Raw genomic sequence first — 23,406 nt, 5'->3', positions numbered from 1 at the left:
TAAAGTAAGCTCATTGTTTTACAGTAGGGTTTATATAGGTAAATATCATGAAATTTCAAATATTAAACATTGGGTTCACGTAAACCTAAATTAAAGATATATATCATTTCCTTAGTTACTTTTGTAGGTATTTAAATGATTTATACCTACTATACATATTGTTTACAAGTAGAGTGTATATAGGTCAAATAAATTCTGATAATGAGCTTTAATCGTAAGGTGGAGAAAAGGAAAGAGAAAGAAGAAAAAGGGTTGAAAGGTAGAGGTATGGTCCACAAGGTTGTCCCGCTCGTCAGTTTATTATTCTTTTTAGTTCTCTTTGAAGCCTTAGAATGGGTGTCTCTGTAAGTCATTTAATCTGTTACCATGGCAACAGGACAGAGTCATTGAAGTTTGACAGGAACTGTTGTTTTATCCAAGGATGCCAAAGTTTTTCAAATTTTGGAATTTGATTTTGATCGATGGCTACCATCTTAGCATGGGACATTGTATTGTTCATTCTGTGAATTGTTTCTGCTAGTACCAATGTAGGAGATTTCCATGCCTTAGCCACTGTTTGTTTTGCAGCCGTTATTAGTTGGATCATAAGTTTGAATTGAGAGAGTGTTAACCATTCCGGTTTTAGATTAAGTAAAGTTAAATATGGATCTGGTTGTATTATTTTTTTAAATATTTTAGATGCAATCACGAAGACTTCCTTCCAGAAGGTTTGGATTACTGGGCACGTCCACCATATGTGTAAATATGTGCATATTTCTGGGCATCCTCGAAAACAAAGAGCTGAGGTATTAGGTGAATATTTTGCCACTCTAGCGGGTACAAGGTACCAGCGAGTTAGGACTTTATAATTTGTCTCCAGTGCTAAGATGTTGGGTGAAGATGACTTAGATGTGAGCCATATGTTAGACCAGTCCGTGTCTTCTAAAGTTCGTCCCAGGTCCTCCTCCCACCTCTGAACGTAAGAGGGTCTATTAAGATTTGCTACTCCATATAATTGATTATAAAGTGATGAAATTGTACCTTTAGCAAATGGATCTTTTGTACAGATTGATTCAAAAATGGATAATTGGGATAATGGTGTATCCCCCTTTAGGAATGGTGTATAGAAATTTTTGATTTGGAGATATCTAAATATCTCAGAGTTTGGTAGATCATATTTTTCTTTAAGCGATGGGAATGAAAGGAATGATTTAGATGCTATGAAGTCATTTAGTGTCTGAATGCCTGATGTTGTCCAAGCTTTAAAAGAATTTGGGTAGATCCATGCCGGATAAAAGGCCGGATTTCTGATAAAAGAAAGACGAGGATTGTGTGGAGATTGTAACTGATTTTTGGTTTTTAGTTTATCCCAGAGAGATAAGAAGTGTTTAGTTATGGGATTATGAATTTTAAAGCGGTCTTTAGGATCAAGCCATAATAAATTTGATATTAATAGAGGGTCATTTTCTGAAGCCTCTATAAATACCCATAATGGGATTTCCTGTTTTGCATGGTATTTGGACAGACTGGCCAAATGTGCTGCTCTGTAGTAGTCAGTAAAATTAGGGTATCCCAGGCCTCCTTTATTTTTGGGAAGATGTAGTGTGTGTATAGGTATACGTGGTTTAGAAGAGCCCCAAAAAATAGGAAGGAATTGGAATAGGGAGGACTCTGAATAGATAAAGCAATTTGGGTAGAATAGTCATTTTGATTGCATTAATCTTCCCTATCCAGGATAAAGGAAGTTGCGACCATTGTTTTATTAGATTTGTGATCTGTCTTAATACAGGAGGATAATTGGTTGAGAATAAGTCAGAATGAGATGCTGTTAAATGAATTCCAAGATATGGGATTGATTTTTCTGCCCATGTGAATGGGAGTGCAGCCCTAGCCGGGATCAATTCCATGTTTGTGAGTGAAATATTAAGCACTAGGCATTTCTTAGGATTAATCATAAGGCTGGATAGGGCTGCAAATCCATCAAGTGCTGGTATTAAGTTAGGACCAGAGACCTGTGGTGATGATAGAAAAAGTAATATATCGTCTGCAAATATACATAATTTGTGTGTAATACCTCCTACTTCAATGCCAGTTATAGTTTGGTTTGTTCTGATGTATTGGGCCATGGGTTCGAGTATAAGGGCAAATAATAAGGGAGATAATGGGCAACCCTGTCGGGTACCTCTTTCGATATTAAAGGCTTCAGATTTGTATCCAGCATATTTTATATAGGCTTTGGGTTTATTATATAATGCTTTGATCCATGTTAAAAAGTGGGGTCCAAAACCCCATTTTTGTAATGAATATTGCATATATTGCCAGGATACTGTGTCAAATGCCCTCTTAATATCGAGAGATAGAAAACATAAAGGGATTTTCCGTTTTTTAGCAATATGTGCCAATAACACTGCCCTGCGTATATTATCGCCTGCCTGTCTATTTGGCATGAAGCCTACTTGATCTCTATGTATTAATTTTCCTATAATGCTATTGAGGCGTTTTGCTATTATTTTTGCTAATAATTTAATATCGAGGTTTAACAGAGAGATAGGCCGATAATTCACACAGGAAGTATCATCAGAAAGGGGTTTTGGGATCATACAAACAATTGCCATTAGTGTTTCTTGCCGAAAAGAATGTCCATCTAGAAGTTTGTTAAAAGTTTCAGTGAGAATGGGAGAGAGTATTTCTGAGAATGTTTTATAGTATAAAGCCGAGTAGCCGTCTGGGCCTGGTCTTTTGTTAAGTTTTAGGTCTTTTATGGCGTTAGCAACTTCATCTATAGTTATAGGCTCATCCAAACTGCTTTTTTGATTCTGAGATAACTCAGGTAAGGTTATTTTTGAGAAGAAGGATTCAGCCTCTGTAGGATTAAATTCATTGTTTGTCTTGTATAAAGTTGCGAGATGTGAGTGAAATTTATGGACTATTTTAACTGGATTACAAGTGTAAACATTTTTTGATAATTTCAAACGTATTGGTTTGAAAGATTTGTTAGTTGAATTTAATGCCCGAGCCAAATATGTACCTGGTTTGTTTGTATTCATGTAGAAATTGTGTTTGGAGCGTTTGAGGGATTTATCAACTGACTCAGTGAGAAATAGATCGTATTCCAATCTAGATTTTTCCAGATGAGATTTTGTACTCTGAGATGGATTATCTTGAAATGATATGTAGGCTGCATTAAAATTGAGTTCTAGTTTTTTTGCTAGATTTTTGCGTTCCCGTTTAAATAGTGCCATTTGTCTTTGTATTGTACCACGCAAGACAGGCTTATGAGCTTCCCACAGTGTTATTGGGGAGATGTCTGTTGTATTATTAATTGATATGTATTCCTTTAAAGCTTGTTCAATGGCCATCTGATGTAGTGGGTGTTTGAGCATTATGTCCGGTAAGTACCACGTTGGGTCATGCGCTTTTGGTATGGCTGAGGCTATAGTAGTGTATACTGCATTATGGTCAGACCACGGAATCAGAATTATATCTGATGCAATAATTTCTGGTATCATTCCTATTGTTAGAAAAATATGATCTATTCTGGTGAAGGTTTGATGAGGGTGCGAGAAATAAGTGAATTTCTTTTTCATTGGGTTACTTTCTCTCCACGAATCTACCAGATTGTATTTGGAAAGAAGTTGAGAAAAAGGTAATCTAGAGGTTATTTTGGATGGTGTAAAAGGTGATTTATCTAGAAATGGGAGGAGGACCTGGTTCGAATCCCCACACATTATCACTGTTCCTATTTTGTGTGTATTAATCACTTGTAATATATGTGAGAGGAATGGTGTAGGTTGTTTGTTAGGAGCGTAGTAGGAAATCACCGTGATTGCAGTATCCATTATATAACCCATGAGTATCAGGTATCTACCTTCTGGGTCTTTAATTTCTGATGATAAGGTGAATGGTGTGGATCGGTGAAATGCAATTAGAGTTCCCCTTTGCTTGGTACAGGCAGAAGCCGTGTAAATTTGTTGATAAAAAGGAGAAATATATTTTGGAGTAGAATCTTTGGTGAAGTGTGTTTCTTGGAGGCATACTATGTGAGCCTTCTTGTTATGGAAAGTACGGAAGGCTTTGGTCCTTTTTTGAGGGACATTTATTCCCTGAACATTCAGGGAAAGTATATTCAGTGGTGCCATAGCAATAGATAAAATAGTTTTGACTTACTTTTTGTTATGCAGAGCTGACTGCGCAGATCAACCTGTATGGACTGAAGAGATGAATAGATAGAAAAGAAACCAGTGAATTCTGGAGTAAAGAGTAAACAAAAAACATATGAGATTAGATGATACATTGTATAAATTATTTTTTGCAAGTAATCACAATTTACCCGTGAAAGAGAATAAATATCTCTCTCAGGGTACTTTCACATTTCCATCCAGTCAAGTTTGCAGAACTATCTTCACTTTGCAGTCTCCCAATCTCATTTTAAATTTATTTGCCTTCTGTTCTGCCTCACAACTTCACCCAAAGTGTTCATAAAGCTCTCATAACCCTGCTGAGAAGAAAGGCAATAGGAATTTACCACTATCTGGATGACATTCTGCTGCTTCACCAGGACAGGGAGGAGCTCTTTAGATGCACTGAGATCTTGACCCTACAGGATTTCATTTGTTTCATCAGCTGGGAGTATAGTCATCTGTCACCCACCCAAAATCTGACCTGTCTCAGGGTGATCTTGGATACCCTGAGAAATGCAGTTTTTCTTCCTTCTGTCGAAGTCTCGAACATCCTGGAGAAAATGTGCATTGCTCTGAAATTGAGAACTTTATCACCTCACTACTGCTGGCAGCTTCTAGGATTGATGACAGTCAAAATCCCAATAGTCAAATGACCATATTGGAGTGCTAACCCCCTCCAGCTTACTTACGGTAGCTAGGGCAGTTTGTAAGGCCTAGATCAGATAATCCTGATCACTCGTCCGTGCTCCAGAGCCTTTTTTGGTAGATGAACAAGGAGAATCTCAGTTATTGTCAGTGCTGCTAATGATTTTCTGGGTAACAATTTTGACAGATGTCAGCAGCACAGGTTAGGGCCAATAGAGCTTTCGAAAATCAAAAATAGTCAAAAAAGGTGCTCGGGTTCTATTAACCGCTTGCCGACCAGCCGCCACAGTTGTACTGCGGCAACATGGCTCAGCTGCGCGAATCACTGTCATGTTACGTCGTTTCTTTGCCCACGCCGATGCGAGGCTCCCACGATCACTCGTGACACCGAGAGAACCGGGATCTCTGTGTGTAAACACAGAGATCCCGCTTCTCTGAGGGGAGAAGAGACAGATCATGTGTTCATACAAAGTATGAACACCGATCTATCTCTTCCCCTAGCAAGTCCCATCCCTCCTTCAGTTAGAACACGTAGCAGGGAACACAAACCCCTTGATCGCCCCCTAGTGTTAACCCCTTCACTGCCAGTGACATTTTTACAGTAATCAATGCATTTTTATAGCACTGATCGCTGTATATATGCCAATGGTCCCAAAAATGTGTCACAATTGTACGATGTGTCCGCCATAATGTCGCAGTCACGATAAAAATCGCCGCCATTACTAGTAAAAAAAAAAAATAATAATAAAAATGCTATTAATCTATCCCCTATTTTGTAGACGCTATAACTTTTGCGCAAACTAATCAATATACACTTATTGTGATTTTTATTGGCAAAAATATGTAGAAGAATACATATCAGCCTAAACTGAGAAAAATTTTGCTTTTTAAAAAAAAAAAATGGGGATATTTATTATAGCAAAAAGTACAAAATATTGTGTTTTTTTCAAAATTGACGCTCTTTTTTTGTTTATAGCGCAAAAAATAAAAACCGCAGAGATGATCAAATACCACCAAAAGAAAGCTCTATTTGTGGGAAAAAAAGGTTGTCAATTTTGTTTGGGTACAACGTCGCACGATCGCGCAATTGTTAGTTAAATTGACACAGTGCCGAATCACAAAAAATGGCCTGGTCATTCAGCAGCCAAATCTTCTAGGGCTGAAGCGGTTAAAGATTGACACTACCACAGCAGTGGCATACGTCATGAGGTAAAGGGGCACTCAGAGCCATGTGCTACTGAAATGGGCCCAATACAATCTCTTCAGTTCTCTCCTCAACACAAAGCTTTCCAGGTTCTATTTAAGGTTTGGTGTCCCTCAGGCAATTCAAACAGACAAATTTTTGTCAGATTGGCTGCAGCTCCCATATGCCCTTGTATGTTCCACAAACACAGAACATACAAGAGCATACGGGAGCTGCTGCCCCCTCGGATGATCTTTTAAAGTACACTGTTTCAAGTTTTAAAGTAAGTGGATATTATGCAATAAATGTGAAACCTTTATAAACTAAACAATGGGAATGTATCTTTTATACCGAGGGGATGTGGAGGAAAGGAAGTCCATACAAAGCCAGCTCAGTGAGGAGAGTGGAAGGAGATTGAACAGCTGAGGAGCCTGGAATTAACCCCAGTATGTGAAGGCAATTTTAGACCTGGAAACAGGTCTAAACTGAAGGTGAGCGCAGTGGTGAAAGGTGGTGGGAGTCACTGTACGATTGTATTAACTGAAATTCACAAGGGTGAAGGTTGAAAAACTGCGGGATATGAGAAACACATTTAAAGGGAAAAATATTTGAAAGAAAAGAAGCACTACTAATTGAACTATAGTCATCTGGGACTGTCACATTTGTTTTATTTTATTTTAATGTACATGAGAAAGTTTGTCACTGAATAATGAAAGCAGTTTTTTGATTTTATCTCGTTTGCAGTTGTGGGAACACAATTACTTGGTTTTAACCATCAGACACAAGTTAGAAGTGAGGGACACATTAGGTTAGGGAGCGCGGGATAATACATACCTGTTTTAATAAGTATAAAGGGTTTACAGTTCCAGAAGATGTGATGGCTCACGACCAGAAGCATCTAAACATCATGGGCAGAAGCAGACAGAGTCTCAATAGAAATTGTTTGTAAAGCAGCCATGTGGTCAACCAGTCATACTTTTGTGATGCAACATTGCTTAGAATGGGAAACCCTAACCACTGTTGAGTTTAATAGAAAGATTATCTCTTCGGCCTCTGGCCATAATTCAAATTTCTAGCATTCATCCTTCCCTGTTGTAGCTAGTTATTTCCCAAGTGTGCTGACATGGAGCTGTGAGGGAAAATGGAAAATTGGTTTTCATACTTACTGCAATTTTCCTTTCCTGACTAGCTTCTTGGCAGCACCGATTCCCGCCCAGTCCAAAGAGTCTAGTTACATAACACTGAGCTGGGGGGAGGACTTAAATTTATAGCTATGGTCCTATCAGTGTAGGGGGTGGGTGGGACCTACCCAAGTGTGCTGCCATAGAGTTGGTCAGGAAAACAAAATTGTAGTAAGTATGAAGAACAATTTTCAGTAAAATTGCAGTATGAAGAACAATTTTCTGTTTTTTTTGTGCACTCAACTTCTTCGGTCGACCATGGCAAAGCCTGCTCTGAGTGGAACCTGTCCTGTTAAACCACTGTATGGTCTTGGTCACTGTGCTGCAGCTCAGTTTTAGGGTTTTGGCAATCTTTATATAGCCTAGGCCATCTTTATGTAGAGCAACAATTCTTTTTTTGAGAGTTCTTTGCCATGAGGTTGTCAGGGCTGGCTCAGCCCTGCTTTCTCTGAGCTGGCTGCTCAGCTGTTGCCAGCTCTCATCTCTCTCCACAGTTAACCAGCCGTTGTGGATCTGCTCATCAGTCCCGCCTACTCAAAGATCTCCAGCTCACTTGGTTCCCGCCTTCGCCTTGGTCACATCACAAGAAACCATCTCCTGTGTTCCTGTTTAAAGACTCGCTTTGCTGACATCTCTTCTGGCTCCTTATCCTGCTTGCTGTTCCTCTACTTGGATCCCTGACTTTTGGCCTGGCTGATTACCTAATCTGGTTACTGAACTCTGGCTTGGCTGACTACCCGATCCGTTTACTGGACTCTGGCTATGCTTTGACTTACAATCTCGTGAGGATTAAGGAGGGCGATGAGTGGAAAACTGCGTTTAATACCAGAACAGGCCATTATGAGTATCTCATAATGCCTTTTGGCCTTTGTAACGCCCCAGCAGTTTTCCAGGAATTTATTAACGATGTCCTCCGAGATTTATTGCAGTGTGTGGTGGTTTATCTCAATGATATCCTCATATTTTCCAAGTCCCTGGAGAGCCACCACACAGATGTCTGTCGTGTGCTTCAGAAATTAAGAGAGAACAATCTCTATTGTAAACTGGAGAAGTGTGAGTTCCATCGGGAACAGGTTAAATTTCTGGGCTATGTCGTGTCATTTCCACTGCTGGTTTTTCGATGGACCCAGAGAAACTTGCAGCAGTCCTACAGTGGCCTTGTCAAGTTTCAATTACATTGTCTCATTCTTACCCGGTACTAAGAATGTAAGGGCAGACGCCTTGTGACGACAATTTTTCTCCACTTCCAAGTTGGAGTTGGTTCTGGTTCCTATGATTCTTCCTGATCGTATTCTTACTACGGTTCGCACCAGTCTTACTTCTCCTTTGGGTGACAAAATTCTTGCTGCTTAGGTTGATGCTCCCTCTGAGAAACCTTGTGACCACTGCTTTGTCCCAGAGTGTCTCTGTACTGCCGTGCTCCAGACTTACCAATCCCCCAAGGCAGCTGGCCACCCTGGGAAGAATCCACTCGTTTGGGCCATTTCCCAACAATTCTTGTGGCCTAGTCTACCTGCTGATGTAACTGCCTTCGTAGCTGCCTGTTCCGTGTGTGCTCAGAGTAAGACCCCACGACACCTTCCAGTGGGCCTCCTACAACCCATACCCAATGGAGAGAGGCCCTGGACCCACCTGTCTATGGATTTAATTGTGGAGTTGCCCAACTCCCAAGGCAACACAGTTATCCTTATGGTGGTTGACCGGTTCTCAAAGATGTGTCATTGTATTCCACTTAAGAAGTTGTCCACTTCTAAGGAACTGGCTTCTATTTTTGCTCAGGAGATCTTTTGCTTTCATGGGCTACCCAAGGTGATTGTCTCGGACAGGGGTAGTCAGTTTGTGTCCCGGTTCTGGCGAGCCTTTTGTGCACAGCTGGGAATTCAGCTTGCTTTCTCCTCTGCATATCACCCGCAGTCTAATAGGGCTGCAGAAAGAGCCAATCAGTCCTTGGAGCAATTCCTACATTGCTATATTTCTAACCAACACAACAACTGGTCAGACCTATTACCATGGGCAGAGTTTGCTCACAACAGTGCCTTGAATTCTGCTTCCCGATTGTCTCCGTTTATGGCGAATTATGGTTTCCAACTTTCCATGTTGCCTGACTCGTTTGTTCCTCAGAGTATTCCTGCGCTAGAGGAGCATCTCCGTGGTCTTCGTTCCACTTGGGCACAAGTCCAAGAGGCTTTGTGTCATGCTAATGATAGGTACAGACTCCATGCTGACCGCAGACGCCTGCCTGCGCCTTCCTACCGGGTTGGGGACAGGGTCTGGCTGTCATCTCGCAACCTCCGACTTCGTGTTCCCTCACTGAAGTTCTCACCTCGGTTTATTGGGCCTTTCCGTATCCTTCGCAGGATTAACCCAGTGGCTTACGCGTTGGACCTTCTTCCTAGTATGCGCATCTCAAATGTGTTTCATGTCTCCTTATTGAAACCGTTCGTCTGCAACTGCTTTACCACCTCGGTGCCACGTCCTCACCCTATACAGGTTGAGAACCATGAAGAGTATGAGGTACAATCCATTGTTGACTCCGTAGGTGCATACAGTACCTGGTGCATTGGAAGGGGTACGGTCCGGAGGAAGGCTCCTGGGTCTCATCCGCGGACGTACATGCTCCTGCCCTCCTCCGGGATTTCCATAGATGTTTTCCCCTCAAGCCCGGTGGTCCTCCGCAGGGGAGGGGTCGTTGAGGAGTTGGGTACTGTCAGGGCTGGCTTAGCCCTTCCTTCTCTGAGCTGGCCGCTCAGCTGTCGGCTAATTGCCAGCTCTCATCTCTCTCCACAGTTAACCAGCTGTGAGGGATCTGCTCGTCAGTCCCGCCTACTTAAAGATCTCCAGCTCACTTCATTCCTGCCTTGGTCACATCACAAGAAACCATCTCCTGCGTTCCTGTTTAAAGACTGGCTTTGCTGACATCCCTTCTGGCTCCTTATCCTGCTTGCTGTTCCTCTACTTGGATCCCTGACTTCTGGCCTGGTTGATTACCCGATCTGGTTACTGAACTCTTGCTTGGCTGATTACCCGATCTGGTTACTGGACTCTGGCTATGCTTTGACTATGCTTAACCTATTTACCTTTTTATTTTTATTAATAAAAAAGTGTGATTTTACTGTACTTCTGTCTCGGTCTTGTTCATGGTTTCTGACAGAGGTGCCACGTTGAACTTCCAGTGACCAGTATGAGAGAGTGAGAGCGATAACACCAAATTTAACACATCTGTTCCCCATTCACACCTGAGACCTTGTAACACTATCGAGTCACATGACATCAGGGAGGGGAAATGGCTAATTGGGCCCAATTTGCACATTTTCACTTGTGTACTCACTTTTGTTGCCAGCAGTTTAGACATTATTTGCTGTGTGTTGAGTTATTTTGAGGGGACAGCAAATTTACACTGTTATACAAGCTGTACACTCACTACTTTAGATTGTGGCAAAGTGTAATTTCTTCAGTATTGTCACATAAAAAGATATAATAAAATATTTCCAAAAATGAGAGGGGTGTACACTGTATGTCTGAGGACTTCAGAATGTTAAAGTGGATCCCTTAAAGCTTGGTACACACTTTAAGTTTTTTTTCTTTCAATCCAGCATGCTGAACAACAAAAAATGAGGAGCTTGCTGTACTAACTATGCAATGTTAGTACAGCAATCTCCCCGCTGAGCTATTGTGTTCTGCCCCCCCCCCGCGCGCCAAAAAACACCAGTTAGTGTTGATGGATGCCAATTGGCTGCTGGTTTTCCAGCATGCCCATTCAACAGAAGCCAGCTGTTCGGTTGGCTTCTGTCAGACAGGCTGATGTACACACAGGCCGAATGTCAGCCGTTTTTTATTGAACCAGCCAATATTCATCCCATGTGTACAAGGCTTTAGTCCTAATTCATTGGATTGAAACCAAAAAGAGTGACCAAAAAAATGGACATTCTTTTTCCCTAAGTTATGACAATCTGGGGGATCCTAGAAATGCACTTGATGGACAAAAATCAAACTCAAAATTGCATATAAAGGCCTTTTAATGAAAACTGGAGAAAATATTATGAGCAGAATAGTTTTAATGTACAGAAACCAATCAGGTTTTACTTTTCATTTCAGGGAAACATTTTAACAAAAATTTAGGGTAATTTCCATAGGCAACAGCTCCAATATTGTAGTCATTTTGTTCTCTCTGCTTTTCATGAATCAGCTCTATAGAATGCATTCAGAGAAGAGAATGCATGATCTTATCGGTAATTACAATGTCCGTAAATTTATTTCATTATAACAGTCTTACAAAGGATGTATCACTGAAAAAAGAAGCCATAGTACTATTCTATTCTGACCATGCAAACCGAGGTTCCCCTTATTGTGGTCAGCGACATGTGTCATGATGACACATGATGACACATGACAAACGGCACTCTTTTCAGAATCTCTTTAGAAAAAGCCATCCCTTTGCCAGTTCAGTCAGCAGTTTAATAAGGACTTAGGATCAATGCAATCAAAACTCAGTTTTTAGTTGTTGGCATCCTAACAAGGGTAAAATAGGAATGAACATCTTTGATAATGTTTCAACTACAATGTATTTTTACCCCAAATGGGATGATGGCTGGTCCTGAAAAAAAGTTTCCTCTTTTTTCTGCATCCAATGTGACCATGTATTACATCAACCTAAAAAAAGTGTAATTGGTAGTGATCACCTCTGCTCACAATGTATCAGAGCACCAAAGCTTATATATGAGAGAACCATACTCACTCTGCTTCAACAGTAGTGTGGTATTGAGGAAGAGAGATTATTTTCCAAAAGTATCCACCTCATTTCACTTCAGCACAAGTGTACAGCTTTATATTGTGCCAGCAATAAGACAAAGAATAAACAGTTATTGTGTTCAATTCAAAACACCATATAATGAAAACACAGACATTCATAACCTCTGATGATGGTTTACAGTGCCATAAAGGGCAAGAAAAGGACATGAGGCTTCCTTAGAACAATTGGCTCTCATATTATTAAAATAATTACATTCTGAAGGGCTTTTCACCACAGTGGGAAATAAAGCCTACTCAACAGGAGGAATATCGGTGTCATGGCCTGCATTCTCCAAAGTGTCAGTTGAGACAATTTGTAAGACGGCTAATTGGGCATCAGCCTGATCGTTCATTCTCGTGATTTGGGTAAATAAGTGCTCTGGGATGCTTTTAATTTTCAATATAAGATCTAAGCATACTTTTTTATTCATTTCTTCTTGGTATTGCTAATTAAATCATCTGACTAGATTATCATGGCATACCGAGGGAACTAGAAAATGGAAATATTATTTTTTCTGTATTTTTTTTTTTTAAGTATAGTCCATGGCAGCACTGCAGCCCCCTGGCATTTTGGTAGTAGTATAATAGTTACATAGAATGCTGGCAGGGGGACAGAGCATCATTTTTGTTATCTGGGCAGGGGTATCCCACAGAGAGCACAGCTACAGTGCCTTACAAAAAGTATTCATACCCCTTGAAATTTTCCACATTTTGTCATGTTGTAACCAAAACAGTAAATGTATTTTATTGGGATTTTATGTGATAGACCAAGACAAGTGGCACATAATTGTAAAGTAGAAGGAAAATTATAAATGGTTTTCAACATGTTTTACAAATTAATATCTGAAAAGTCTGGCATGCATTTGTATTTACGTGTATGCCAAATACAGGGCAATCTTAGAAGAAAACCTGTTATGCCGCGTACACACAATCGGAATTTTTGGCGGAAAAACCTTGGATGGTTTTTCCGACGGAATTTCGCTCAAGCTTGGCTTGCATACACACAGTCACACAAAAGTTCTCTGAACTTTTGACCAACAAGAACACGGTGACGTACAACACGTACGACGGCACTAGAAAAGGGAAGTTCTATACGAAGCGTGCCACCCTTTGAGCTCCTTCTGCTAATCTCGTGTTTATCTCGTGTTAGTAGAAGTTTGGTGAGAGACGATTCACGCTTTTCAGCCTCGTGCTTTTCAGATCGTTACTGCTCTTCAGTTTGTGCTTGTGGGTTCGTATCTGTTCTTCAGTGCGTGTAGTCAGTTCGCATCTGGGTTTCAGTGCATATTATTATAGTACGTATTTGTTTTTCAGGTCGTTCTTTTCTACTCGTTTCTGATTTTCAGCTCGCTCTTCTCAGGCCTTTCTGTTTTTCAGTGCTTTCTGTTAGTTCGTTCTGACCACCCGACCGATTTGAAGCCATGTTGCGGTTACATACTCATCGTAGAGTTCATGCTGTGTGGGGGCTTGGTGTTGGAGTTCTTGCTTTGACCCAAGCCCAGTCCATGGACAGGGTGGGGAGGAGTTCATGGACGAAGAATTGGTTGCTCCAGCATGACCAATTCTGTCATATGCCTTGCGGGAGATCCAGGAGAATAATCCTGATTTCAGGAATTTTCTCCGGATGACGAACCCCGCTTTTCACCATCTGTTGGCTTTGCTGTCCCCTTATATTACGAAGCAGGACACCTGCATGCGGCAAGCCATCACTCCCGAGCAGAGGCTAGTCGCCACCTTGCAGTACTTGGTGACAGGGAGAAGTCTGCAGGACCTCAGTGTAACGAGCTCCTTGCTCGCTCGGTTCCACTCTCCCGACACTCCTCTGCTGCTATAGAATCAGAGTGCAGTTCGCAACGTCTGATGGTTCAGTCATCCGATGCTCCGGGATTAGAACTACAGCTATGTGCCGTTCTAATCCAGTTGTGTAGCTCAGAACAAACACCGGGCAGGCTGTATGTAAGTTCAACCAGGAATCTCCTTCATTGAAAAATACAGGATCTTTTATACAATAAAAGAGGAGGTGCGTACCTCCGACTCATATTACTCTGAACATACACCTGTGACCAGAAACCTAATTAACACGGGCTAATTAACTAATCCCTTTAGACAGCCTAGATGACTCAGACATGACCTTTAGGCCGTCTTGTAGCTCAGAGAACCCAATCAACATTATCACAATAGCAGAGTTAATTAACACAAACAACAATGGGGATCTAATGACTCTTAGATCCCATACTAGAGACTTATTTACAATACACATTCTAGCAGGCAACAGACCGACAGCTGGAATTGACATCAGCATCTCCTAACAGTATTTGTCCCAGCATTATGAATCAGCCACTATTTCTAATATGGCAAATCCAGGGTCCCCAGAGTCTGTGTGTCCTGGGGGACCAGGACTCGAATCCACAGGGTCAGGGTCAGGGTCCACGATCGTTCGGCAAGAGGCTAGCATTCAGTCCCCTCCAAAAGTCTCTCTCCCGGCTAGGTCTGTCACATTTCTCCCCTTTCGGCAGGAGACTGACACAGGAGGAGACCCCAGACGGGTTGACTCCGAAGTTAGTCAGTAGTTACAGTCCTCTAATGCCTGTACCCACACAGTACCCCAAACAAATTGTTCCAAACAAAGCATTACTCACCCAGCCAACCTCTGCCTCTCTCAGAGAACATATCTGCCGCTGGGGAGAGGCCTGGACTGGCCCTTCTCCCTGGAGTCCTTTCTGCCGCTGGAGAGAAGACAGGGTGTCTGGGCTCACTCCGTCATGCTGTTGGGGATCTGGGCTGACTGCCCAGCATCCCTGGGGTATACAGGTGGAGACTGAAGTCCCATCCACCTTCACCGGAAATCCATCCTCTGTTAGTTGAGGGCAGAGGCCAGCAGTACTCGGCCCTGTTGCCAGCCCTCCTGCTGGAAACCCCACACCATCTGCTCCGGCTAACTGTTGGGGAGGGAGGCCGACTGCCCCACCTCCCTGGAACTCTGTAGTTGTTGCCGGTGCTGGGCAGAGGTTGGTAGCACTCTGTCCTGTTGCCAGCACTCCTGCTGGGGACTCCGCATCCTCCGCTCCAGCTAACCGTTGGGGCAGGAGGCTGGCTTCCTCCACTCCCAAACTGTGTAGCTGCCATTGGGGAGGTGAGCCGGCTGCTTCCTTTTCCATTCCCTCATCTGGATGTTGGGACAATATGTCTGTGGTACTGTCTCCCAGGTGCACGGATCTTTGCTGGGGAGGAAAGACCACTTCCTTCACCCTGGCCAACTGTTGGGGAGGGACGATGAACACCTCTTCTCCCTTCTCCCCCTGTATCCTGATCTGCTGCTGGGAAGTGACCACCTCCTTCTCACCCTGAGCCTCCGGAACTGCCGCAGGTGTAGGGCAGAGATCTTCAACCCTCTGTCCGGTTGCCAGCGCTTTAGCTGGGGAAGTTCCTTGTAACTTCACAGATACTTCTGTTGGTGCTGGGCAGAGCACAGTGAAGTTTGGCCCTAATAACAGCTCTTCTTCTGCTGGAGGCTCACCAGGTTGTTCTTCCTCCACAGAAAAGTCTATCAAATCCCTTGTCTCTGCAACTGGTGTCTGGGGATAAAGGTTCACCATCTCCTCTCCATGGAACCCAGAAGATGCTATCAGTGCTGGGCAGAGCACAGTGAAGTTTGGCCCTAATAACAGCTCTTCTTCTGCTGGAGGCTCACCAAGTTGTTCTTCCTCAGCAGAAAAGTCTATCAAATCCCCTGTCTCTGCAACTGGTGTCTGGGGATAAAGGTTCACCATCTCCTCTCCGTGGAACCCAGAAGATGCCATCAGTGCTGGGCAGAGGCCAGCAGAGCTCTGCCCTGTTGTCAGCACCCCAGGTCTGGGGACGGCAATCTTCAGATTTTCCACTGCCGATTCTCTGGCATGCTGCTGGACAGGCACATTCCTCCATCCAAGATCATCCTATGCAGAAACAGGATCATCAAGGTCAGTCAGCACTTGCTGCATCCGCCATAAGACCTCCACCTCCATAGCTGCGGGGGCAGGTTAGCAAAGCACACTGTTACTCTGCCACATTGTCAACTCTTCAGCTAGGATTTCAGAGTTGTCAACTGGTATTTCCTGATAGTCCCAGGCAAAGGGAGCCCCACCTTGCTGCTGAGCAGAGTCTAGCAGCTGTCTGTAGGCCATCTCAAGCTCCCATTCCTGAACGGCCAGAAACTCCAAATCTTCCTGTGCCCAGTGCACTTCCGAGACATTCAGTCTTCGCTCTCTGTGCTCCATTATTTCCTCCAAACACCACTCCCGATCACTCCCAAAGTCAGGGTCCTCGGACAGCCTCCAGTATAACAATCCCAGGCCATCATAGTCAAAGCCTTCCGTGGGGCTGTCATCCGCTGTCCACGGGCACACTTGGGCTACATACCACCAGAGGGCTCTGTAGCTCTCGTCCAACCGCATTTCTGCCCGGATCAGCCTGCTTAACTCAGCTGTCCACTCCTGGTTTGGCTGTTCCCCCAATAACAGCATTCGCACTTCATACTGCGACCAGGACCTTACATGGATGGAGGGGAGAAATTTTCCCTGGTTTCGCTGCTCACGGGCTAGCGCTTCCTTCCAGAGTTCACAGTGGATGGAATCAAACCATCCTAGCAGGACCTGCTCTGATACTGGTTCTCTGTGCTGTATCTGCATCTCTCGCAACCTCCTTCTGAATTCCTCTTCCATGGTGGCTGGTATCTGTACCTCTCCTCTCCTGCTATCTGGACCTTGGATCCAGGTGATGGTTTGACTGTGTTCACAGCAAGGAAGCACGATCCCACCATTCCCTCCATGGCTCTCAAGTAAGTCTTTCAGCGTGGCTCTCCTGCAGGCTGGTTTGGAGTGTCCCAGTAACTGGAGAGCAAATCCCACCGCTGCCAACCAATGTAACAAGCCCCTTGCTCGCTCGGTTCCACACACTCCTCTGCTGCTATAGAATCAGAGTGCAGATCGCAACGTCTGATGGTTCAGTCATCCGATGCTCCGGGATTAGAACTACAGCTATGTGCTGTTCTAATCCAGTTGTGTAGCTCAGAACAAACACCAGGCAGGCTGTATGTAAGTTTAACCAGGAATCTCCTTAATTGAAAAATACAGGCTGTTTTATACAATAAAAGAGGAGGTGCGTACCTCCGACTCATATTACTCTGAACATACACCTGTGACCAGAAACCTAATTAACACGGGCTAATTAACTAATCCCTTTAGACAGCCTAGATGACTCAGACATGACCTTTAGGCCAGACTGGCCGTCTTGTAGCTCTGAGAACCCAATCAACATTATCACAATAGCAGAGTTAATTAACACAAACAACAATGGGGATCTAATGATTCTTAGATCCCATACTAGAGACTTATTTACAATACACATTCTAGCAGGCAACAGACAGACAGCTGAAATTGACATCAGCATCTCCTAACAGTATTTGAACCAGCATTATTAATCATCCACTATTTCTAATATGGCAAATCCAGGGTCCCGAGTCTGTGTGTCCTGGGGAACCAGGACCCGAATCCACAGTAATACCACCTCAAGGGTCCCCAGGCATACAGCTCACAAAGAGCACCGTTCCCCCAAATGTCAGGGCCCACGATCGATCGGCAAGAGGCTAGCATTCAGTACCCTCCAAAAGTCTCTCTCCCGGCTAGATCTGTCACACTCAGTTCTCAACAGGCATCTCCCCTAGGCTCTGGGGATCATTATTCCAGAGACCTGTTCTTCCATTATACAGGTCCTGCAGAAGGACTATATTAACGTAAGTTTTTTTCCTTTAACATCACATTCTATGTATTTAATGTTTGCTAATGTATTGTATTTCATTCATCATTCCCTAATTACCATGATTGTAATATGCTGTGAATGCCCCCTTTGTCCTCATGCATGCTGTAAGCTTTTAATGCTCCTTTTTTGTCCTTCATGCATATTTGCCTTCACTAAGCTCCCCAGCATGCTATCCTGGGTCCATACACACCTAGCCTAGTCACTTAACAATGTATTTTGTCAGCTCCATAGTAGTGCTTTACGCTAAACACCCCCTAAAATGTGTACAAATGTTATTGTTGTCCTTAAATTCAGGCAGAGTGCCATAATATTTTTTTTGGGGTCCCAAACTCATCTAGAACCCCACTAAAATTTTTACAATGGGCCATCAGAGGGAGTGAGGAATCTGATAAGTGTACCTTATCTTTTTGTCTTTAAATACTCCTTAAAATAAATGTTATACTGATGTTGGCCAAGAATGTTTGTGGCTAATCTGCTTGCAATGTTATGTGCAAAAGTAGTAATTTTATTTTTTCTGGTTTGACTCCAGTTTCCTTCAACGCCACAGGAATGATAGACTGTGGCCTCCCAGTTTGCTGAGCGGTGGGACTTTCCCAACTGCGGTGGGGCAATCGATGGGAAACATGTCCACATCATCCCACCACCCTACTCGGGGTCATACTATTTTAACTATAAGGGGTTTCATAGTATCGTGTTGATGCCAGTGGTGTTGGCGACATATGAGTTTTTATATGTGGACGTGGGGAAGAATGGCCGGATGTCGGATGGTGGAGTCTTTGCCCAGACTGAGTTCTACCGACGTCTCCAGAGTGGTGGCTTGGGATTGCCACCTGCTAAAGAGAACGTGGAAGGACTCCCATTTGTGTTTGTCGCAGATGAAGCATTTGGTCTGGGTGAACATCTGATGAGGCCATTCCCCCAGAGGACCCTCACCCCGGAGAAGAGGGTTTTTAATTACCGGCTGGCCAGAGCCAGAAGAGTGGTGGAGAATGCATTTGATATAATGGCCAACCAGTTCCACCTATTCCTTATGGCAATCAATATGGCGGAGTATAAACTGAATCACATAGTGCTAGCATGCTGTATTCTACATAATTATTTAAGGAGAAATGCTCCAAATTATGTGGCCTCAGTTGGGCCTGAGGCCGCAATTCAGGACATAAATCCAATGACGGCCCTGGAAACTGGCCGTCCTGGCTTGCCCCCTCAAAGCACCCATGATGTGTGGAAAAAGTATCTGGACTATTTTACGGGTAGGGGGGCCATTGCTATGCCAGCAAATTTTTGATTCTTTTCTAAAATTAAAAATTATTTTGATCTGAAATCATCCTGAATTTGATTTACGGCTTGTGTTTCTTTTAGCTGTCTCCTAGGTTCTCCTGGTGCACTTGTAGCGCCAAGTGGATTTAGCTTCATTAAATAACCCCCATTGTTACTGTAAACACCAACTTAATACAAAAACTGGTATTGAGCATTGAAAGAAGAAGCCACACATTGTTGAGTATAAAAACTTTTACTCTGTGCACATTCATATGTGCATTGTAAAACATTTTTTCACCAAAAATACATCTTTGTTTAATTAAGTTTGACATTTTTAGTTTTATATTTTGCTTTAACAGGCATGTTTCAAACCATAACATACACAACTCTGAAACTTACAAAGTTCAACGTACAAAAAGTGAAGGCAATATCAGACATGAGTATGTCAAAACTGTGTTGATCTTGCCTTCATCAGATAGGGTGATGTCACCCCTGTAAAAGCCACATTTTGAAGATGCACAAAAATTGGGATTCAAAATGGGGATTTCCCTCCTGATCTCATGCCTAATGTCAGCATGTGCTAGCTCCCATCATGGGGGATCAAATGATGTGTTTTGGGGGTGCAACCCCTTCCTCTCACCTACTTGAGTTGCGAGGAAGGGGTTGCACCCACAAAACGCGTACATTGATATCCCATGATGGCAGATAGCACATGTTGACACACTGTGTGCATCTTCAAAATTTGGCTTTTAAAATGTATTAAAACTTTAGGAAATTTCTCAAAATCATGTTCTTCATTTTTTGTTCAACATCATTGGTTTTTTGCTTTATGATGTCTAAATCCTGACTACACACCTTTATGTCCTGGATTAGGATTTGTGCACTTGCACTGGTGAAATGAGGAGATTGTTCTTCCACAACATGCACATCACCTAAAATAAAAAAACACACATGTATTATAAATATGCAGGCATACATCTATTACCTGAAGCTGTGGTCTCAGACACTCACCTGTTGTGGTCACTATTTCGCCCACTTCATCCACCTCTCCTTCCTCTACATCCTCAGGTTGTGGTGTGCTGAGTTCCCCTTCTTTAGGAGGTGGGGGGTCCCTGGTGTCCTTAGATGTCCTGAGTCTTTTCTCCCCCATGAAAATTAAACAAAAGGTATACTTAGCACTCAGATATTTGAGGCCAAATATAGGAATATGAAACATTGCTTGGAAGTGTCGTACAATTGTCTGTTTTGGCACAGTTCCAAGCTGTACATGATTTTTTCCCTTACCAAAGCTGGAATACTTACATTTTTTGGACAATATTCACACATGGAGACACCCCTAGTTACCCCTTGGAGCACCTGTGTGGGACACCCAAAAAAGTTTGTTCTGGTGTCCCACAGTAGTGCTCCTGCCTCCAGATGTGTAAACAGCTGCTGAGTGTCCTCTCCTTACATTACACTGAATCAAGTTTGCATTTCATTCTAGTTACAAATACATCTAGACAACAATGTACTAAACTTATTTTAATACAAATAGGCATGACCAAATGTAGTTAACCCTGTATCTGCAAATAACATTGTATTATTAGTGGGCGAACGAACGATGTTTACTACGACCGATTACTGTGCCCATGAGCCTGAAAGTTGCCATTTAAAACTGTACAACAGTAAAGAAAAGCACATGGAGCAGCATGCAAGCAATAATAATAATAATAGGAACACAGGACAAATACTTACTTTTTAGAAGCAGTTTCTTGATTCTTCTGTACTGATCATGCTCCCTCAATTTCAGTCATTTCCAGCGTTTCCTCAATTGCTCCTTGGATCGTCGTACCCCAAAATTCCTGTGCAGACTTCTCACGACTTTAGACATGATCTTGGCCTTTCTCACATTAGGGTTGGTGTACGGTCCATACTTCCCATCATAGTCGGCCCCCTTCAAGATGTCCACCATCTCCGCCATCTCTACAAAGGACATATTTAAGGCCTTATATCTTCTCCGGGATCGGGACGTTTCTGGCTCCGGGCTTTCCTCGTCATTACTGGAATTACGCACCTGCTGTGTCTCCGCCATGTCCTCTCCCACTGCGCCGGAAGAGAAGGGGCGGGGAGTATTCTAGAAAGAACGTCAGGGGCAGGCAACGCGGGCGGAGTTTTTACGCATGCGCAATGTATATAAAGCATAACGCGCATGCGTCGGACGCACGATCTGTGAGTGGAGGAAGTACTGATCGTGAGAATGAAGGTAACATTTTAACTTGGGGCATCAGTGGCCTATACTGCTTCTAGATTGAGACCTATATTATGATAAGATTATGAGAGTTTAGCCTGACATTAGTATTTTTCTCTTGTTTTTTTGTCTTGCAGAAATAATGAATCCATTCAAAAAGCCTGAGTTTATGAGCCAGTTTATCAATAGCTACAGGGAGCTGCCCAGTTTGTGGCAAGTCAAACATCATTTATATCATAACAGACTAGCTAGGAAGGCAGCGCTGGGGAAACTGTTGGAATTTGTGAAGACGGAGGTCCCCAACGCAGACAGCGATTTTTTGGACAGGAAAATTGGTAGCTTGAGGAGCACATACAAGAAGGAGCGTAATAAGGTCCTGGCATCCCAGAGGTCAGGAGCAGCAGCAGAGGATGTGTATGTACCCAGTCTGTGGTACTACAACAAAATGCGTTTTCTGGAAGACCAGACTTAAGTGAGGTCATCACTTTCCACAGTTCCTTCCCCCCCCCAGCTGAGGCTTCCGAGGACCAACTTGGGCCTTCCATCCAGGAAGAAGTGGAGGAGCCCAGCTTGAGGCAGGTATAGTATTTTTCTACATATTTCTTGTCCTAAAATTAATGATGTTAACTAGATGTTATTATTGATAAGAAATTAATGATTGAACAAAAAGTGTTTTACATATCAATAGACAGTAGTGGCCAAAAACTGGGGTCAGAATGATAGTCTTTTCTATTTATTAACATTCAATTTGCAACAGTCATGAGCTGAAAATTGTGTGTGATTGATGAAGCAAAAACTAAAACGATGTCCCTTTTTTATACACAGGAAAGCCTCAGCCAGGATGAGGGTCTGGAAAGTGGCAGGCAGGAGGTGGCAGGGGAAAGTGGCAGCCAGGAGGTGGCCGGGCCCAGTGGACTGACCAATCCCAGGTGCCTCCCCTCCGCCTTCCACCCAAAGGGCCCAGGAAGGGGAGGAACGTGAATGAGGCAGCACTTGCCCTCATTCGGGATGCTCATGCAACCCTGAGAGACCCCCCCCCCAGCATTCAAGAGGGCTATGCCTGCATAGTAGCACCAAAAATGCAGGAAATGGAGGAGGGCCAACGCCTCATCTGTGAGAACACCATTTTACAGACCCTAAATAAGGGGCTGAGTGGCCAACTGACAGAAAATACACACCTTTCTGAGTTCGTCCATCCTCCTCCTCCTCCACCTCCTGCCACTCGACGAACAAAGCCACAGCATGCAGGGAAGCGTGTAAGTAAGACAAGAGAGTGATGGCCTGAGTTCAGTCTGGTCTGACAGAAGGCGCAGGCTGTTGTAGTACCACAGCCTGGGGACATATATGTGATCTGCTGCTGTTCCTGATCTCTCAGAGTCCAGGACCAGATTGTGCTCCCTATTGCATGGACTCCTCAGGCTACCAATTTTCTTTTTCAAATAGTTGATGTCTGCCCTGGGGTCCAAAGGCTTCAGAAATTTCTGCAGTTTCTCCAGCGTTGCCTTCCCTCTTTCTTTTGTTATGACTCAGAATAAATGGTAATTTTGTTTTCAGCAAATACTTGCCTATGTGTTTTTATTAAAAAAGGACAGTTTGTTTGTGAGTAGGCAGGTACATTTCAAAAATACAATGTCAAATTAAGAAGGTTAAAAAATAGAAGATAATAGTGTTGTTGTGGTAACTTGACACAAAAAAAAATTATGGTGATTACTAGAAAATAATTTTAAAATAATCAAAACAAAAGGAGATCTTGATTTAAATAAACAAAAGGAAAAAAAAATCACTATAAAAAATAATTCTAAACTGGCTTGCCTCCCCAGAGTGCCCGTGAGGTCCGTCTAAGATACATGGAATACTTTGCGGGTAGGGGGGCTATCGATATGCCAGACAATGTCTGAGACATTTTTTAAATAAAAATATATTTTAAACTGAACAAATATTTGCTTTGATTTACTGCTTGGCTTTCTTTTAGCTGACCATGACTGAAATTTGGGGAGTCCTGAAAATGGCGTGATTGTGTAAAATTAGAAAGCACTGTTGGGTGTAATTTACTAAAGGAAAATACACTTTGCACTACAAATGCACTTGAGACTGCACTGAAACTGCACTTGTAGTGCAAAGTGGATCTGCCTTTAGTAAATAACCCCCACTGTCACTGAAAACACC

The sequence above is a fragment of the Aquarana catesbeiana genome, linkage group LG10 (genome assembly GCF_042186555.1).
Source record: "Aquarana catesbeiana isolate 2022-GZ linkage group LG10, ASM4218655v1, whole genome shotgun sequence".
Classification (NCBI taxonomy): domain Eukaryota; kingdom Metazoa; phylum Chordata; class Amphibia; order Anura; family Ranidae; genus Aquarana; species Aquarana catesbeiana.
The sequence above is the reverse complement of the archived record's forward strand: the minus strand, read 5'-3'. Positions refer to the sequence as shown.